Here is a 17,536-nt window from a genome sequence, read left to right as displayed (position 1 = left end):
CCCTTTTTAGAATCGTGAATGCATAGGTATGAATGCATGGATGCAATGTATGTTTGTGCATGGATGTAACTAGTGCAATTACACATACAAATAGAGATATGAACATGCATGTGACCTAGCGTGCATAATTACTCGTGAAATTACGCATGAATACATGGATGCAATGTAACCTAACTAACTACTTTGTCAGCATTCTAGGAAAAGTCCCACTAATGAGAGATTTCAAGACAATCATTGATGGGCCACAATTTAAATTCAATTCTTCCCTCAATTGGTTCATGTATCTCAGATTTTATGAAGGGTCAAATTATGATCTGAGGTTGGGGTTGACCCAGGTTGGTCAACCCGTTGGACTTGTTCAGTGCGGACTTGTGGACTTTAGTGTGCACTTGGGCCTCAAGTATTTTAAAATATGGGCTTCAATATACTTCATGATGGGATCAGGCCCTAATTTTAAAGGGATTTGGGTTTGGATTGCTTAGAAAAATATTGGCCCATATTTTTAAACAATAGGGCCGAAGCCCACTTTTGAAACCTGGGTTTTAACCTTTTTGAAAATCAGGCTTGGGCCGAGTTTTTACTTAGGAAAATGTCGGGCCTGGGTTTGTTTTTAAAGAATTGGGCCCAAGTTATTTGAAAAGGGTTGGGCCGGATTTTTAGGTAATAGGACCTAAGCCCATTTTTGAAATTTGGGTTTAACCCCCTCTTTTTTTTTTTTTGAAAATCAGGCCTGGGCCGAGTTTTTGCTTAGGAAAATGTTGGGCCTATACTTGTTATTTCTCAAAAAATTGGGCCCGAGTTATTTGAAAAGGGTTGGGTCAACCCATATTTTAAAATAGTTGGGCCAAGTGCTTCATTTTTGAAAGGATGGGCCTTTGTCTCATTATTGGGCTTTTTCTAAATACTGACTAAGTAGTATGTATGGATGTCAAATGTATGATATAATACAAAGTATCTTATAGCTTATATACAACACACTATACATGGAGAAAGATGTGGCTCCTGTCCCATCCCAGGGTAGGTACACCTATTTTATAGGGTTTCTTCATGGCTCTATCCTAATTAAGGGAAAACTATGGACAATTACGTGTGGGTAGGCTCTAATCCCTATATAAAACAGGTTCCCAATCTAACCTCCATCCTCACCCAAAAGGGGTTTGGACAAAGTTTAAACTGAGTGGAGTGGTTCGCGGGTCCCCACAAGCCCTGCCACGTGGGGACAAACGCTATTACACTCCTATCTAATCCTAGTAAAGAAAGCTCGGGTGTAGAGCGTGAGAGTGTGTGAATTTAATTTTTAACCTAATCTCACTATCCCCACATTTATTCACATGCTATAAACAATATGGAAAATAGATATTTACAATTAATATATATATTCAAAAGATAAGGAAACACAATATATGCAATTAATATGTTTATTCACAAAAAATTTGGAAACAAAAATAAGGAAACAAAATATTTACGATTTGTATACAAAATATCTATGATTAATTTACTTTTTTAAAATATCTTACAATTAATATGCTTTATTCAGAATATTTGGAAATAAAATATCTATAATTAATATTCACAAAATTAGGAAACAAAATATTTTTAATTAATTTTGGTTATTTACAAATTATGGAAGTAAAATATTTACAATTAATCAAGGTTATTTATGAATTACTATATTTACAAAATAAGGAGTAATTAAAAGATTTATTAAATTTAAACTTTGGATAATTTTCAATTAATTAATGGCTCGACACTCTAAGTTCCCAAGCGGAGTCGCCAAGCTGTCGCGGCATCCCGGGAGCGCGTGTGCCCCGGGCGGCGAAATTAAAATTATTTTAATATTTTCAGGAAAAATATGGTGTAGGAGTCGCCACTAACCTTTAGTGCGGTTAGAACACATGATCACTACCCCGTTAGGGGTAGAATCGGTCTACATTACCAGAGTTGGGGTCGGGAGTTCGGTTACGCGAGGGGAAGGTACGAGCACCCCCTACGCGCCCGTTCTTAAGAACGGCATCTAATTAATTTAAAATTATCCCTAAGTTAATCTAATAAATCTTTACATTACTCCTTTTTATGAATTTATAAATACATAGGAAAATAAATAAATATATACATATATTCCCTCAGAGCTTAGGGTACGTAATGCCCGAAGGCTCATACCCTCGCAATAAAATCATAGGGATTAAATATAAAAAATATTTAATAAAAATGTTATAATACTAAAGTAATAACAAATTAATACAAGTATTAAAAATAACACAATTGAATCTACATATACCTAAAAAAGGAATAATAATAATAACTAATAATAGTAATAATAGTAATAATGATAATAGTGCTGATGATAGTATTAGTAACAATAATTTTAATAATAATGACAAATGTGATAATAACAATAAATAAGAATAATAGTAACGATAATGGTAACATTGATAAATGCAACAATAGTAATGATAAATTATAATAATAAATAATAATTATAGTAATAATATTAATAGTAATAATAGCAAATATTATTAATGACGCTAATAAAAAAATAATAATAATAATATACATATCTTGACAATATAAAAGTTACCCTTAATACTAACATGCAATTAAAGATATGCACACTACATATATTGGTAAATTACTAACTAAGGAAACAAATCAAACTTACGGGTTAATAATATGGAAACCATTGAGAAGCCAAGAAAGTAATGAAATTATGAAAAAAATTTATTTCTAAAAATAGTATACACCTATTTAGTATGGTTACCATAATACACAACTCTAAATATACAAATATTAAACATACAATGAGTGCAATAATAACCAAAAAGCCTAAATACACACAACAATGAATATGAATAAAGACACAACCCAAAACCCTAAATATTAATCATACTGCCTAAATAGGGTCCTATAAGAAAAACTTAAACATTAAACATATAATATTAATATGGCACACTCAAAAATATCCAACGATCAAAACTTATTACTTATTACATTTAACTATCAAACAATAAAACTCGTACCTCCGCAATAAAACAAAATCCTACAATAATGAAAACAAACCGATTAGTATTTAAAATAATTATCACAAAAAAAATCTAAACAAATATCATAGCCGTAAAATGAAATCGTAAACACAATATTAAAATTTAACTTATATACAATAAAAAGCCTACATGCGAATATTAACTACATATCACGACAAATAATATATTAATATACATACCTATACAATGAAGCCCTAAGCTTTAAATATTAAAACGAATCCAAAAAAGAAAAGAAACAGAAAATTAAATCAATAAATGAATGAAAAAAAAAATAAAAGATAATAAATAAAAAAAATAAAAATAAAACACACGTGCACGTGTGTATTGTGCGTGCTTAGTAAGAGCGGGTGTGTGTGTATTACAGTGGGCAGCAAAAACAGCAGAGGGACTTACAGCGGGGGGTACCGCCGGAGAGTTGAGACTGGGAGCGGTGACGACAGCAAGGAAAGGTGATCGGAGCTAGGCTCGGCGACGGCGAAAGGCGGTGGGGCGGAGAGCCTGTGGCGGCGATGGAGGAACGGCGACGGCTGCTGGTGCTGGGTAGCTTCTCTCGGCTTCCAGCAGGACCAGCGACTGGAGAAGTGCTCGGGGCCCAGGTGGTGTCGTCGCGGAGAGTTGCAGGGGCTGGACTGGATCTGCGGGGAGCAACGGCGGCGCTGCTGCTGCGGTGTGAATGGAGGTTGAACTGAAGCAATAGTTTACGCGGGTGACGGCTGAGGACGATGGCTGGAGAATCTTGTGGCTGGAGTTGCAGGCGAGGTCGGTTGGTGGTCGTGGATCTCGTGGCTGAGGATGATGTGGAAGGAGTTGCCGTGGCCAAAAGGAGGATGAGCAGCGAAGGAGGATTGAGGCGGCGGCAGTGGCGACTGTGGTGGCGTGAGGCTATGACTGGTTCAGTGAGGAACCAGGGGAGAGTGGAGAGGATGGATGGCCGGGTTTTTTTGTTTTTTTTCTTGGTCTCCGGTTGCCGGCTGTGTGATGTTGTGCCTCTGCAGCGCCCCCCCTGTTTGCAGCACCTCTCTTGGCTTTTTATAAAACAAAACTCCCAAAACCCTAGCTTATCAATAATAATAATAATAAGGTAATAAAAATAGTAATAATAAAAATAAATAATATAAATGATAATAATAAAAATAATAATAATAAGAATAGTAAAGTATCAACACTAATAATATATAAGATAATAGTATTAATAATAGTAATAGTAATAATAGCATAATAATAATAGTAATAGTAATAATAATAATAATAATAAAAATAATAATAAAAATACTAAAAATGATAACAAAATAATAATAACAAAAATAAATAATAATAATGATAATAATAATAGTAAGAAAAATAATAATAAAACAATAATAATACTAATAATAATAAGATAAAAATACTAATAATAATAATAATAATAATAATAATAATCAAGAAAAATAAGAATAATCAAAATAATAGTAAAGAAATAATAATAAAAATAATACCATAATAATAAAATAATATCTAAAATAATGATAATGATCATAATAAAAATAATAATATCAATAATAATAATAAAAAATACTAATAATAATGATAACAATAAAAATAATAATAATAATAAAATAATAATAATAATAGTAATAAAAAAGATAAATAAATAAAATAATAATAATAATAATAGTAATAATAAAGGTAAAAATACTAATAATAATAATAATTAAAAATAATGTCAATAATAATGAAAATAATAAATAATAATAATAATAATAATAAACAATATAAATAGAAATAAAAATAAAAGTAATAATAATAATACTAATGAAAAATAATAATAATAATAATAATAATAATAATAGTAATAAAAATACTAATAATAATGATAATAAAAATAATAAAAATAATAATGAAAATAATAAATAATAATAATAATAAAATAGACGTAAAAAATAAAAATAAAAGTAATATTAATAATACTAATGAAAAATAATAATAATAATAAAGAAAATAATAATAATAATAATAATAAGAATAAATAAAATAATAATAATAATAATAATAATAAAATAACAATAATAATAATAATAATAATAATAATAATAATACATATATTGGGTCTGGGTAAAAATGGGGTGTCTACATCACCTACTCGTCATATCTAACCAAGACCACCCTAGATAAACTTATTCACAAACTTGTTGTGAATACATTTGACGCATTAATTGGTTGAAGAATTTTCGTATGTGGAAAACATGTGTTGTGTCCTTGACTTTTTGATGTATTTCTATGGAGCAGGCATTAGCATTTCATTTCATGTGCATTTCTATTTCTTATTCTTTCTTCTGCTCATTCTTCATTTTCTATCTTTTCTTAATCAATTAGGATAGTCATTACACTTCTTTTGTTGTCTTCATACCATCAATGGGAATTAAGCTCAAACAGTAGTCCATGAACTAAGTCTATTTCTAGGGGTGGCTCAGCCTTCACATCTTGAGTAGGCTACAAGGCCTAGGTTTCTATCTCCCCACTAGATGTCACCTCTAGGCTAGCAAATCAAAAATAGAGACTAGTGTACAAAGAATATTCCAGAAGGAAAGAGAACTGAGTTCCATGAACTCTGATTTGATGTTAACACTCAAAAGGACGATAAATAGCTCAAGGATATCTCACAAGGTGTCATAGTCACCATGGGTGTTCTCTTAGTGCTCACAAGGAACCCTAAGTGCAATGAATCACATGAATGTGTCTATTCAGCCTCGTGAGATGTCATGTAAATACAAGAAATTATTTAACCAGATTAACACGAGTGTACTACCAATCAATTCTTCATGGAGTTACAATGTCATATAAAGAGAAACTACGCATAAATGACTCAAGTGTGTAATTCTCAGGTTATATGCAAGTATGTGAAGGGTATGAGTCAGTGTTAATCATCGCATAATTCAGTGTAATTCCTCACTACTCTTCATTTCTTTCTCTTTTTGAAATGTTTTTTTTTTTGTTGTTTTTTTGTTTTTTTTTTTTCAAATTAATATATAAAACCCAACAAGTATACATGCACAGTGTCACATGCAATTGCTCACCCCCCTTCCTAACTAAAGTGGAACATTGTCCTCAATGTGAAAGCATCGGAGAAATAAAAAAAATGTGCACGGGAGAAATAGGGCATACCTGGGTGGAGAAGTAATGGAAAATGAAAATTGAACTGTAAGAAAATGTACCTGAAAATTAACTAAAAATGAAATAAGGTAAAATAAAATGAAAAGAAGGGAAAGAAAAACATCATAGTTGTCTGACGGAGGCTCTAAAGGAATTTCGTCTGGTGGGTGTAAGTCTATAAATTGAACTAGCGGGTCTCCAAATTTGAGCCGCCATAAGGAATCAGTCTTCATACCTGCACGAAAGTTTGCCTTAAATGAATTAATACTTGTCAAAATACCAGACAATACATGTGTAGATCGACTTTCTTGTTTTAACAAAAAAAGGTCTTTATTCAACATATATTCTAGGAAATTTAGTTCTATACGAACTAGTGTTTGAGGAAAGGTTATTAGAACAGTTACCTTTAGTTCTTTAGAAGCATTAGCATTAAAATTTTTACCTGGTTCCTTGAAAGATAAACATTCACCATTCTGCTCACCCTCTTTATCGAGTGTACCAATCGTCTTACCACTGCAAGGATCTATTTTAGCATTGGGTTCCTTGACATTTAATTCAATCGGGAGTGACGGTTCCACGGTTGCCAAGCTCTGAGGATGAGGTACCATAGGTTGGTACTCCTTATTAGTATTAGCTTCCTCATTAACTGACTGCTTCACTTCTAGGCCTGCTTCCTCTGGTTTTTCTTTGACTTCTTCTGTTTCAGCCATAACTTCCGGTGCAAGGACAACTGGTTGTCCGGCGATGAGCATCTCAGGTTGGGGGACTTCTTTTTTGCTTCTTGAAGTATTAGAGACCTCCACTGTCTCAATAGAATCATTATGTATTTGGTGTTGTTGTTGCTGGTATTCTTGAGGACTAGGTTGAGGTTCCACAGAAAATTCCTTTTTTGCTAAGATATCCACTCGCGTGCTTATCGCATTAACGACATCCTGCAATTCATTTAAGTCTTGGGTAGATTGTTCAATTTGAATTTGCATGAATTGTTGGAGCATATTCGCCATCCGTGTCATGCTATCATCAAGAAATCCTAATGGTGCACAGTTCTGAGGGATCTGTTGTGGCTAATACTGAGGTGGAAAGGTGTCTAGGTAGTATGTTGGCTCATATTTATCTCCACCACTGATTGTGCCGATAGGGTGTACTATCATGGGTGCCTAATTATATCTTGTATTCCACTGTGGAACACTTTCAGCTGGGTAATCAAAGAATGATAGTACCTGATCTGGATCCTCGCTGAAGGGTTCTCCATTGCACATGGTCTGGACAAAGTGCTTGCAATCAAGGGTAAGAGCAGTATAAAAACAATTAGCTAACCTCCATGAGTTAAACCCGTAATATGGACAAGTACTTAGTAGAACCTTGAATCGCTCCCAGCAAACCTGAAATGTCTCGTCACTCTACTACACAAACTGAATAATTTGTTCCTGCAAAAATCGAGTTCTTTGTGAGGGACAAAACATGTGAAGAAATTCATGCCCCATATTAGCCCAATTAGTGATAGAGTGAGGTCTCAAGGAATTAAACCAAAATTTTCCCCATCCTGCAAAGAGGCAAGAAATAAACGCAGTCTAATAGATTCATCAGTTCTAGCATGAGAGAAAAACATATTGCAAGTTAACTCGAACTCTGTCAAGTGCTAAGAAGGGCACTTATATTTCATCCCGTAGAACTAGGGTAGTAGTGACATCCTCTCATGCTGCATCATGAAATCAAATTCTTCATTAGGTAAAACAGTGGTAGATGGTGCAGTTGTGTATTTAAGCTGCAAAAAATTCATCATCGTGCGTGGTGCTGGTGCAGCCATATTTATTTGTTTATTTTTTTCAAAAACTCAATTTTTTCTTTTTTGTTTTCTTCTTTTTTTATTTTCCATAAGACTAATTAAAATGACAGGAGAAACGCTAATTTGAGTCTAAGACCGACATTCCCCGGGAACGGTACCAAAAACTTGACTCACTCGAAAAATGAGCAGTTCAAAAGCTATCCCAAGTATAGGAGTTATGTTATGTAATGTTTAGCCCAAGGGCTAAATCGTCTCCTCAGGGAACGCGTTTTAATATCAAGTTTTACGTTTTTCCAATCGAAATTAAAAAATTACTAGACTCAGTTCAAATTCAAGATTTTCAAAATTGGTTAAGATTTCCTTCGACAAATTCAACGAACACGCGAATTAAAACCCTAATCCTAGCATACACTGAACTAAATAGTAAGAACAGAAACCCTATGTCTAATCAGGCAAGCATCGAAACAAGCGTTAACTACCGATGATAACTTTAAACACGTAATTAAAACATGAAATAATGAAACTCACACAAACATAGACGCGAACAATAAAAACTGGATCTTTAACCAAATCAAGAATTTGAACCACAATCGCAATTTAAACGCAACCAAGAACTCGGGAAAAAGTTTAACACCTTAAAAACTTAAACAATAACCAGACTCAATAAAAATACGAACTTTAATAAAAGGGACCCTAGACTAAATCGAGCTTCAACAAAAAATTAAATCTTGAAAAAAAAAAACAACTAATTTAATTTCTCAAAAACAAAAAACGCTTTTTTTTTTCTTTTTTTGTATTTTATTCTCTGTTTTTTTTTTTAGAACCAAACCAGACTTAATTTAATAGATTAACTTAAATCTACCGCTAATTAAAAGAAAATAAATAAATAAATAACCTCAATAATATTTAAACAACTTAAACAATATTCAACAGCTAAAATTTTAAATGAACTTTAAAACTAAACTTTATCACTACTCACTTAACTAACAAAAATAAAACAAAGAAAAGAAAATATGAAAGAGAGAGAGAGGAAGAGAATAACTGATACTAAAATAAAACAAAGAAAAGAAAAGATGAAAAAGAGAGAGAGACAGAGAGAGAGTCGTGTGGTTGCTAGTAGGTGGTTGGTGACTTGGTCGTGGGGCAGAGGAGCTATGCTATGTGCTCTCAGCAGAGTCGTGGCTGCTAGTTGCTCTCGAGTGGTTTGGCATCCGGACTGAGGTGGAAATGTGGCTCTGTTGCCTGGTGCTCGGCTGCAACAATTGTGGATGGCCTGGACCTAGAGTAGTTGGTGGATGGTGTAGTAGGTCTGAAAATGGTGGTGGCTAGTTCGTGCTCGGCTGGCGGCTAATCTCCTCAACTGGTGCTATTGGAGTTCTGGTGGTTGGCCGAAGTTGCAGAGGGCTGGGTTGTAGCTGGTGCATGGACTAGAGGGCTACTCGAGTGAGAGACTGAGGGAGAGTTAGGGAGAGAGCTGAGAGGGGAGAGGAGAGTAAGAGAAAGAAGAGGAAGAGAGCAAAAAGATGGCAGCCGAAAAGAGAGACTGAAAGAAAAAAAGAGAAACCGAAAGAGAGCAGGGAGAAGGGTTGAGAGAGAAGAGGAAGAGGGCGTGCGTGGGGCACCACCGGAACAAGAGGAAAAGAGGGAGTTAAATAGGGAGGGGGTGCACTACCCTATGCCCACAAGACCCAGATAGGAGACCCGACCCGGCTACATAAACGGGTCACATCAAAATTGTTTGTTTTATTTTTTTTTTCTTTTTCTTCTTTCTTCTTCTTCTTTTTTTTTTTTCTTAGAGAACAAGTTAATTTTGATCCTTTTGGAGTTCGTTTCACTCAAAGATCAAAATATGAAAGTTGTATATAATCTTCTCATCTTTCTCTAGAATTTTGAATCTTCTCGATCGAAGCTTGGATGGAAAAGTTATGCACGAATTACAAACTGATACCGGTTTTTGCTTTTGAGAATTTTCTTGCGATAAACTTCAATCTTGAATACCAAAAAATACCAATTTAGTGTGACCACACAAGTGCAATAAACATTTCTAAAAATCCTATTTCACACTCAAGAACTAAGCACATTGATATATGACATCACTTTCTAAGAGATAATGTTCAAAAAGAAGATATAATAATTGAATTTATTAATACAAGTGATCAATGGGCAGATATATTTACTAAACCTCTCAATGAAGAAAGATTTATAACCATAAGGAGAGAACTTGGATTAATACATAGCAGAGATCTGTTTTAGAAAAGAAATTATAAATTTTTCTGAACTTCGGTCGTTTGAACATAAATCCTCAGACGACTTAACACTGTAGACTACAGGTTCAGAAGATTGAACCTGAAACTTTAGACGTCTGGGAGGCTACTGACTTTTAAAATTTAGGATCTGGAAATCTTCAGACGACTGAAGATAATCTTCAATATTTTGAAGTCGCGAAGTTTAAATATAACAACTCTTTCAAAACCCTAATTTCAGACATCTGAAAACTATTCCTTCACTCCTCCTAACTCACCTCTCTCTATCTCCCTTCACTCTCAACCAAAAATCCTTCAATTCAAAGCTCCATTCACTCCTTAAAAGTAAATCTCATGAAGTCTAGGGTTTTCCAATCAAGTTGTTTTTCGCCTACTCCAATCATGCCTTGCACCAAACAAACAACAAATCGCAGTTCTTCTTCAAGAAGGGAAGAACAAAATATTGAAAAATGGCTTGTTGCACCACAAGCCAAACTTTGTTACCGTGCCTCTCTTGGCACCGTTGATCCTATTCTGGGTAAGGTGTTAGATATCTCCTTCTCTACTGCTGAATTTCTTGAAATTCTCCCATTATTTAAAAACATAGGATGTATGATTTCATTGTTCAGCAACCTGAAGGCATCTTTCCCAATCTCATTAAAATATTCTATGCAAACTTGACTTATGAAAATGGCATTTTTTCATCTGAAGTTAAAGGGAAGAAAATTCTTTTAAATTCTAAAATTTTATCTCCTATCTTCAAAATTACTCTAGGAGAATTTGAATGTCCTACGCCCACTCAATCCTGGATTTTGGAACAAGGTTTTACTCTCGAAACCTTTCTTCCATTAATTATGGACAATGAACCCGTATACTTTGGGCATCCTCTGTTATATAAGCAACTCACTTTAAAAGCTCAAATTCTGCTTAATATTATTTCCTATAATATTCTCCCCAAACAAGGTTCATTCGATCATCTTTTATACATGGAATGCTTTGTTCATTGGTGTCTTGTCAAAGGTAAAAAACTAGATTTGGCCTGATTATAAAATGGATGTGGGCCAAACTACAATCCACCAGAGTTGTTCTCCCCTACGGTGGTGTTCTCACTCTTCTATTTGCTCATCTTCATATCTCAAGTGCTTCTAAATTCTTCGTTAAAAGAACCCGATATGATCTTTTCAATATTACCACCTTAAAAAGAAAATGGGATACGAAAAAGGCAATGAGGGTTGGTACTTTAAGACTGGTAGACCTTAGCGTGCTCTAGCAGCCTTAGCAGGAGCTCCTCCTTCTCCTACTTACGATTAGGGATCTTCACAAGAGGCACCCTCGTGGTTTTTGTCCTTTTAGAAAGACTTCTCCACTTTCTCATTTGAAGTGCTATCCAGGATTCAGAGTATCAAGGATAAAGTTATCTCACTTGATGAACGCATAACTCGGATTGAGGAACATTAGAAGAAATCTTCTATGGGTGGCGATCCTATGGACATCAGCTCAGCTCCTCGCAGTGAAGCTGATAGTTTTGAAACAGAATTTGAGGACGAAGAAGAAGGATCTGAGGAAGAAGAAGGAGAGGAAGTAGAAGAAGGTCAAGAAGAAAGTCAAGAAGAAGAAGAGGAACAGGAAAATGAAGAAACTAGAGTAGATGGCTAGTTTATGATGTAGTCATAAGTTGTTTGCATTGTATGATAATGTTTGAATGTTTTTTTTGTTTGTTTTTTACTTTTTTTATTGTAAATTCCCTCTATGTGTAAATCATCCTTGCTGTTATAATATGACTCGCTTTCTTATTTCTTGTTTCTTTTTGAGAAATAACAAAGGGGGAGAAAATATTAACAAAGATAATACAAAATGAGAGCTAAAAGAGAGCGAAAAGCTAAAAGGAACTATGCTAAAACAGAGCTAAAAGCTAAAGGCAACATGCTAAAAGAGAGCTAAAAGCTAAAAGTCAATATGCTAATATGCTAAAAATAATACAAAATGAGAGCTAAAAGCTAAAAGGCAATATGCTAATATGCTAAAGTGAAATATGGCACATAAAGTGAAATATGGCATATAGTGAAATATGGCACATAACTTATAAATATGCAAGTAAATAAGTTATACAAATATGCAAGTAAGAAATCATACTTTATGAGTTAAACAGATTCATATTGAAACATGTTGGATGATATGCTATTTGTTCACTTAAAATTTTTGTTAAAAGGATGCTTACTGTAAGGGTTTTTTTTTTTTTTTTTTTTTTTCAAAGGAACTCTTATCTATGCTCCTTGTTTGTCATCATCAAAAAAGGGAAGATTATTTGTGACGACTTGCTTAATTTCCACATTTTTTTTTTATAATATCACAAAATTTAGCAAATCATAACCCACCTGGACCCGTGGGTACCAGGGATACATCAAAATACAAAACGGAAGCCTAAGCAGTAGGAAACATACAATCATATACATCTCATTATACCATACATCACAATACCAGAGTTACTACAATCACTGTATATATATATATAGATATAGATATAGATATACACAATACACAATCCAAAAGATGTCTTAGGGCCATTTTCACAAAATACATCCGACCCTATCAAAACATTTACCCTTTTGGAAGGGCAGGTCAACCATACTAGATCAGTGGGGTTTTACTCGCTCTCCTATCAAGGGCTCCTGAAATGTTTATAAAATTCGGGGCGAGACACCTCTCAGTAAGGGAAATAAACTAATACTAGTGTGTGGCATCATGAATATTCCATGTTATACATATACCATACAGAACATATTCAGTAAATTGTTATGTTAAATCTGGGAAAACATATATATCATCAAAACATGGCAGAACATACTGCATTTTCATAAACATATATCATCTCATATAATAATAATACAAAAACATTCCTGGTAGGTTAGTTGGCTGTTGTCATGTATTACCCCCACATGACTGGGTTGTGTGGCCCGAAGGCGGGACCTGACAATGGTTGACCGACCACTGCCAAGTCAAAAGTACAGTCTGTAAGTCTGATGGGTCTTCCAGACCTGGTCCATACACCAGGGGCGTTCACACACTTCTTAAAAACCACATCGACCATCCAATCTCACACCACTCCGTACAGCGGCGTTAACACAAATATCATGATCATGATGACCATGGACACATAGCAACGGTACCGTGCAAGTGCTAGCCTAGACCAAGCCAACCAGATTCTGATATCATATAACATATACTAAAACTGTGATACATGGATATCTTATATCATTAATTATCAAATTAATCATATCATTTTGCATATATATGTATATCATGAAAACCATCGGCACGTACGCCTGTATTTCACATTTTACCATAGCTCGGCCTGTACGTCGGCAAATCATATCATAGCACAGCCCGTACGCTGGCAAATCATTTTCATAGATCAGCCCGTATGCCAGCAAATCATATCCATAGCACAACCCGTACGCTGGTAAATCATTTCCATAGCTTGGCTCGTACGCTGACAAATCATACACATAAATTGGCCTGTACGCCGGCAAACATATATAAAAATCTCGGCCCGTACGCCAATTTTTTATTATAAAAATTGGTATCATTAACACATTCCCAAAACAGTATTTCATAACAATTTCTACTTATGTCACACTAAATAAGTTTTTCATATATTTAACATACCCTCATTTTCAACAGTATTTTCGAAATATAAAACATATATATATATATATATATATATATTTATTTTCCTGAAATCAAATGCTATAATAATATACATATTTTTCATAAAATACTTGCTTAGTTTATCCCCTTACTAGTGTCCTGAAAAGCCCCTAAGAGAAATACTCCTGCACCCGCAGGGTTCCCTGTTCAACGCCCTGAAAAAGGAATTTCCCAAAACTAAAGTTCAGTATTTCTACGTATACTACGCTTTCTACAATAGTCAAAAATTCAAATATTGAGTAGAAAGTCCTACCCTGGATTTGCGATGGTTCACAACTTAGCCCCACCGACGATTCGCTTCGACAGATTTGTAGAGAACTTTCCCAGGAGCGTCCTGGTGTCTTCAGATCATCGAACTGACAACAATCTGGACCTAGATTGTTGAGAGAAGGTAGGAGGGGCATAGAAGAGAGAGAAGGAGGAATACTTGCGCAGGTTTTAGGCCAAAAATGAATTTTACCCCTACTTATACACTGGCCTTTGTCGACGAGCCACGTCATCTCGTCAACGAGGTCATGAAGAAGACTCGTCGATGAATTCTCTCCTTGTCAACGAAATTTAGAATCTCTCAAACTCTTGCTCGGTATTTTCTCGTCAACGAGCTCCTCTTATACCCTCGTCAATGAATCCCCTGTGTTCGTCGATGAGGTCTGGAGAATTTCCTGGGGTTATCCTGTCCAAAATGCAACGTCGTCGACTGCCTCCTTCTGTACCTATTTCCATTTCCCTTTCTTTTTATTATTTAATTACCATTATTCTTCGGTTCGTTACATTGTTGACCTAAATGGGCTTTTCAATCAGTTTTGGTGATAACAAACAAATGAATGGTTAAGTAATGATGTTTCGGGTTTGACAATAATATAAGGATCATGATGGACCGTCAAGCTACAAGTGATGCAAGAGAAGCTCAAAGCAACACTAGATTGATCAAAGCATGGGGAAACTAAAACTAGCTCAAGCTAAAGTCCAAGGGATTTCAAAGTGACCATGAAATAGAAGATTTTAAGCTTAGAGTATAAGGTTTTAGGATGAGCAATGTAAGTACTTCAAAGTTAAATATCTAGTGAACTATCAATTGAAGCTCTTTAGGGGAAATATATGGACTTAGAGACCTATTTTAAAATCTCGAAAATTTTTTTATAAAATAACAAAGAAATAGAGCAAAACATATTTTTGAAACGGAAGTAAAAGACCAGAAAGTATACTGCTTAGAAGATTGAAGTTACTGCCCAGAAGACTGAAGTGTCAACTTTAGACGACTGAACTTGATCTTCAAACATCTGAAGTAATTCTTCAAACGATTGAGCTTAAACTTCAGTCTTCTGAAGTTGATAGTTCAATCTTCTGGGCAATAACTTCAGTCTTTTGAGTAGTATACTTTCTAGGTTTTTATTTCCATTTCAAAAATATGTTTTTCTCTTTTTCTTTGTTATTTTATAAAACATTTTTCGAGATTTTAAAATAGGTCTCTAAGCCCATATATTTTCCCTAAAGAGCTTCAACTGATAGTTCAATAGATATTTAACTTTGAAGTACTTACATTGCTCATCCTAAAACCTTATACTCTAAACTTAAAATCTTCCATTTCATGGTCACTTTGAAATCTCTTGGACTTTAGCTTGAGCTAATTTTGGTTTCCCCATGCTTTGATCAATCTAGTGTTGCTTTGAGCTTCTCTTAGATCACTTGTAGCTTGATGATCCATAATGATCCTTGTATTATTGTCAAACTTGAAACATCACTACTCAACCATTCCAAGTTAGATTTTCCTTTGTTTGTTATCACCAAAACTGATTGAAAAAACCCATTTAGGCCAACAATCTTCCCCTTTTTAATGATGACAAACAAGAAGTAAAGGTAAGAGTTCCTTTGAAAAAAAAAAAAACTCCCCCTTACAATAAGCATCCTTTTAACAAAAAATTTAAGTGAACAAATAGCATATCATCCAACATGTTTGAATATGAATCTGTTTAGCTCATAAAGTATGATTTCTTACTTGCATATTTGTATAACATATTTACAAGTTATGTGTCATATTTCACTATATGCCATATTTCACTTTATGTGCCATATTTCACTCCAGCATATTAGCATATTACCTTTTAGATTTTAGCTCTCATTTTGTATTATCTTTGCTGATAGTAGTATAAAATATAAATATCCTCATTAGTCTGGTTCATGATAAAATTTTTTGATGATTTATTTTTTAATTATCTTTAGGTATTGCTCTCTCTCTCTCTCTCTCTCTCTCTCTCTCTCTCTCTCTCTCTCTCTCTCTCTCTCAACGAAAGTTGAAACGGCAATTTGGGTTATTGCAATGTCCCGGAGAAAATTGGAATATTTTTTCCATTTTTTGTCATCTGAGTAAAAAATAACTAATTTTTTTAAAAACTTTTTCTAATTTTTTCCTAATTTTTTTGCTATTTTTAAAAAAATAAAATTATAAACTAGTGGTTCAAAAGTCATATTGGTTCAACAGGTCTGAACCGAGTTGACTCGATTCAAATAGGTGGGTCACGTGTCCGTCAATAGTGGAGACACGTAGCTCTACTTTTTTTTAAAAAATTTCTTTTTTTGAATTTACTATAACAAGATGACGTCATCATGATGTCACTTGCTATGTGATGTTTATTATTATTATTATTATTATTATTATTATTATTATTTTCTTTTCTTTTTTAAAATTTAGACCTGCAGAGTGACGTAAGCATTGTTGAACATTAAACTTGACAGTTGGACGGTGGCAGTCATCTCCAATAACTTCCAGCTCACTCCACCAACCAGTCAGTCAACATTGTTGAATTTACACTAGAGTCAACAGCAACCTCACCAACCAGCCCATCATTGTTGATTTTAAAACTCCACCTACCGTTCATCAATTGCTATATATAGATGTATGTGCGTGTAATGTAATATGTGGTGCAGAGATGGAGAGTAACCTGTGAGAAGAAGAGAAATTTTATATGTTTGAGAGTGTTCTGTTATTGAAATTCAAGTGTTTTGTGTGCAATTTCTCACTTTTTTCTTCCAAAAACCCTTCTCCTCAGGCGTCCTTTGGCTTTGCTTTGAATTTTGTGAGTTTTTTTTATTTCCCCACAACACATGCAATTATGTCCAATCGTGGATGTGTGTTGAAGATGTTAACCTAACTAGCAAGGTGTCAAGGTGAAATGTGTGGCAACAAATGAGTAACATTGATTGAAATAATTGAGAGTTGGGCTACCACGCACCTATGAGTGTGTGTGTGTGTGTGTACGGCACCACGAGAACTTGGAAAAATTGTGAACCTCTTAATATAAGGGCATCAACCAACCCCTTCGTTCCAAAATTGTGGTCTATATCGTGGGTGCATGTGTGGGCAATTCAGGATTCGAAGTGGTGATCTTGAGACATGATTAAGAGTAGTTCCACTCTCAAATTCCTACTAAAAGTGAGCCACCATTAGTTTGGTTCACGACACGAGTATCCACTGCAATAGGTATCTGAGATATTAATTGGTGCACTAAATTTAGAGACGAAGACATGACGAGACATGGTAAGGACTCGCATGTTACAGGTATCCATATATTGTTGAATCTATATCAAATACTTACTAAACTTATAAAAGTCATACATATTGAGAGAGGTAG

This window comes from Malania oleifera, chromosome 13, assembly GCF_029873635.1.
Source record: "Malania oleifera isolate guangnan ecotype guangnan chromosome 13, ASM2987363v1, whole genome shotgun sequence".
NCBI lineage: Eukaryota > Viridiplantae > Streptophyta > Magnoliopsida > Santalales > Ximeniaceae > Malania > Malania oleifera.
Note: the sequence above shows the minus strand (reverse complement) of the source record.